At 42.8% G+C, this 4,536-nt stretch overlaps 1 pseudogene; it reads right to left on the bottom strand.

Moving 5' to 3' along the window:
* Positions 1 to 1,486: 1,486 nt before the first annotated feature.
* Positions 1,487 to 1,604, bottom strand: LOC126185876 (5S ribosomal RNA; annotated as a pseudogene).
* Positions 1,605 to 4,536: the final 2,932 nt, after the last annotated feature.

Raw genomic sequence — 4,536 nt, 5'->3', positions numbered from 1 at the left:
CGCAAGGCGTTCGATACAGTTCCCCACAGTCGTTTATTGAACAAAGTAAGAGCATATGGACTATCAGACCAATTGTGTGATTGGATTGAGGAGTTCCTAGATAACAGGACGCAGCATGTTATTCCCAATGGAGAGAAGTCTTCCGAAGTAAGAGTAATTTCAGGTGTGCCGCAGGGGAGTGTCATAGGACCGTTGCTATTCACAATATACATAAATGACCTGGTGGATGACATCGGAAGTTCACTGAGGCTTTTTGCAGATGATGCTGTGGTGTATCGAGAGGTTGTAACAATGGAAAATTGTACTGAAATGCAGGAGGATCTGCAGCGAATTGACGCATGGTGCAGGGAATGGCAACTGAATCTCAATGTAGACAAGTGTAATGTGCTGCGAATACACAGAAAGATAGATCCTTTATCATTTAGCTACAAAATAGCAGGTCAGCAACTGGAAGCAGTTAATACCATAAATTATCTGGGAGTACGCATTAGGAGTGATTTAAAATGGAATGATCATATAATGTTGATTGTCGGTAAAGCAGATGCCAGACTGAGATTCATTGGAAGAATCCTAAGGAAATGCAATCCGAAAACAAAAGAAGTAGGTTACAGTACGCTTGTTCGCCCACTGCTTGAATACTGCTCAGCAGTGTGGGATCCGTACCAGATAGGGTTGATACAAGACATAGAGAAGATCCAACGGAGAGCAGCGCGCTTCGTTACAGGATCATTTAGTAATCGCGAAAGCGTTACGGAGATGATAGATAAACTCCAGTGGAAGACTCTGCAGGAGAGACGCTCAGTAGCTCGGTACGGGCTTTTGTCAAAGTTTCGAGAACATACCTTCACCGAAGAGTCAAGCAGTATATTGCTCCCTCCTACGTATATCTCGCGAAGAGACCATGAGGATAAAATCAGAGAGATTAGAGCCCACACAGAGGCATACCGACAATCCTTCTTTCCACGAACAATACGAGACTGGAATAGAAGGGAGAACCGATAGAGGTACTGAAGGTACCCTCCGCCACACACCGTCAGGTGGCTTGCGGAGTATGGATGTAGATGTAGATGTAGATCGAGGTGAAGTAGTTGCGGTGTCGGACTGCGAAGTGGGCGAGCCGGGTTCTAAGCCCTGACGTGCCTTTTATTATTGTTTCTTTTCACAACTTAATCAGCTGACCGTACAGTCATTGAAATCCTTGTTTTCTTTCTGCAGTCTTAGCGGCTGCCATACTACACATTGGTTATAGAGTATAAGTCATGTAGTAAGAATACATTACTCCTCCCGAACTGGCTATGAAGGCCCAATGGGACCGACCGACCGCCGTGTCATCCTCAGACCATAGGCGTCACTGGATGCGGATATGGAGGGGCATGTGGTCAGCACACCGATCTCCCAGCCGTTTGTCAGTTTCCGAGACCGGAGCCGCTACTTCTCAACCAAGTAGCTCCTCAGTTTGCCTCACAAGGATTGAGTGCACCCCGCTTGCCAACAGCGCTCGGTAGACCGGATGGTCACCCATCCAAGTGCTAGCCCAGCCCGACAGCGCTTAACTTCGGTAATATGACGGGAACCGGTGTTACCACTGCGGGAAGGCCGTTGGCTAAGAATAAATTACCGTCGCAAGTAAATGTGATCAATAGTGAGAGCAGGCGAGATAGCACATAGATGTCTCACAGAAATGAAAACAACAAATAAACGGATGGAACTTTGTTAGAATGCAAACACCAAAACTTTCAAAACAGAACGCAACTTCTAAAAAGTTAAAAACATTTGTTTTGACATAGCACACAGAAACTGTGTAATTGTGAAACTGGTGCGTTCATATGTTGGAGTTGTGTGACAAACTATTATATTTTCGTGATTTCCTTGGGAGTGATGACATTCACATTCATACCAACTCCTAAATCGAGCATGGAGGCATATCTCACTCTCTCATCAGGAGTAAAAATTGTGTCCTGTCATTTAACACACGAGACGTGTTTTCCGGCAAAGGATTCGGTTGACTTGTCACCTTGCCACCAAATGTTTGCGGTTCACATTCCAAAGCCACTTCCTTTCGGCTTCTAATATAGTAGATGCGCAGATACACCTCGCTGTTGCAAACCGACATTACACCACGACACAGACACAAATCTGATTACAACGAACAGCGAAAAAGTAAATTAAAAGACATCAGAGAGCTTGGAACACGATTCGGCTTCTATGCAGTCTAACTCTGTGAACCCTTAACCACGATGCCGGCGCTTTTCTTTTTCGCACATTGTTGCACTTGTTAAGCTTTGACCATTCGCTGTTTCTATGTTGCTTTTTTCACAGTTCCGTACTCCTTATTCCTGTTTTCATGCTTGACCCGTGTTCATTTTTTGACGGGCTGTTCACTGTGTCTCCTACCATTAAATCTGACCGGGTGCATGGGGAGTTTCCGTTGTAAGCAAATAAGAGCGTTTATAAATAAATCTCCGGCGATATTTTGTCTTTAATTCATTAATGAATGAATATTAACACTCTCAAGGTTCGTTTACGTTACGGCTGTCTAAAGAACTCCTAACGAAATGGATCTGGAAAGTAATGTCTGGTGTACGAATACAGTGAATTAGCTTTAGACTCAACGCAGCCCCTTTTGTATTATTTCGAAACATTTCCCCACTAGAACACGCCGCATAATCACTATCTTCTTCAAGAAAGTAGCTTTCCGAGTGGTGGACAGAATTTCTCATAACAAGTCACGATGCCATGAAGATCCCAGTTTTTGCGATAAAATAGCACTTATCATTTTCTTCCCAATGCTAAACAAATTAAGACGTGACAATGTTCTTCACTGAGACCTAGGATCTGACAATTCAGCACAATAATTTGCACACAGTAGCAGCTGGCAGTCTTCGATTCTCTTATTATCATTAGTCACGTGATTAAAATACCTTGCAATAAATGTTATGATAATATTATCATGCTGCAGGAAATCTTTCCCCAGTCATAGGCTATACCTACACAATATTTTTGTGTGATAGTCGCAGCAAGAAAATGAGGAAATGAGAGACGCAACAAATATACCCTAACAACTTTATTCTGCTGATGAAGCCAACTCCTCAGATTACGTCGAAGGATCGATTACAACAAGTACTCGATGTGGAGTTTTGCCCTTGAGCATTAGTTACTACGTTCACGAACAGTAGATAGTGTAAAACACGTTAGTTATTCAAAGGGACTAAGTGATAAAAGCGGGGAAATATATTCGAAATACAGGAGCTGAAAGAGAGAAACCATATAATCGCAAACAAAAATTTATGAACCGAGCACAAAGAATAAATTTTAATTTAAAACAGTCAGGCACGGCTCGTTGTGGATGCAATATAATTGTTTTAAACTTATAATGATATGCTGCTTCCTGCAGAAATTATGCATGATGCGAATATTTTAGAATTCATCTCTGAGCCTACGGCCACGAAAAGTCCGGCACTCCAATTCTCTGAGGCATTACCGCGAGCTGAAACTCCATTGCATTGGAGACAATTGGGGCCGCGCTCAGCTGTTAACGAGCTCGTTATAGCGGCTGCGCAAATCTATACCAAGATCGTCTCCACAGCGGAAACTCGCTGTCGGTCGCAACTTCATTAAGTTCGTCAGCTTATAAATGGTAACTTGATAAGTAACAAGTCACAATAACTGCTGTAATACGTAATATCAACTTCACATTGCTCATCCAGCACAACAGGCATGCCACGCAATTTCCCACCGTGATTTCTATCAGGCTCTGTGAATGTAAACGTACTACACCCCACAAATTTGGGTCATTAGTCCACGTCAATTTCTGTATTGTGCACAATCGAATGCTTATTCAGGAATATTGGGAAGTATTATTCCTTAAACATTATTTGTCAGACAAGAAACAAGAATTACATGAACATCCCATCACTCACCAGAAAAAAAGATCGCTGCGGAAAATTTGATTAGCGTTGTTATTATGAGAACGCAGATAACTTCTTTGCTGTGGACAACTTAATACGTATGTTACAAGGAAAAACACCAAAAAATAAGAGTATTTTTTTGTTATGGTTTTAGGGCGCAAAACTGCTACGGTCATTAGCGCAAGAGTCTATTTGAATATATACCGACAAACAGAGGGTGCTGGGGAAAACCGTGAATTAAAAGGATGCAAGGGATGGAAAGGACTATGAGCAAAGGAAATTTGCCGGTGAAGACACACACAATAGTTTATTACGGGTGATGAGATGCGGAATGAAACAGGAGGAATAGGACCCCGCCAATATGACGGTCTACTAATGTTCTTAGATGAGCAGGCAGTATCACAGACTACAAAGAAGAGGACTCTGGTTCCATTCCAGTAGTTTCAGGGATTGTTCCTTGGTGGAAGAACTGTAACTGAGTGCACTCACTTCGATAAGTCCAACTGAGGAGGTACTTGAAGGGGAAGCAGCGGCTCTAAGATCTGGTAAGCTGACAAGGGTCAGAAGAGGGGTGCGGTGGAACGATGCCCCTCCATAACATACACTCTAAGACAAAAACAATGACTCA

The sequence above is a fragment of the Schistocerca cancellata genome, chromosome 4 (genome assembly GCF_023864275.1).
Source record: "Schistocerca cancellata isolate TAMUIC-IGC-003103 chromosome 4, iqSchCanc2.1, whole genome shotgun sequence".
NCBI classification, from domain to species: Eukaryota; Metazoa; Arthropoda; class Insecta; order Orthoptera; family Acrididae; genus Schistocerca; species Schistocerca cancellata.
The sequence above is the reverse complement of the archived record's forward strand: the minus strand, read 5'-3'. Positions and strand labels throughout refer to the sequence as shown.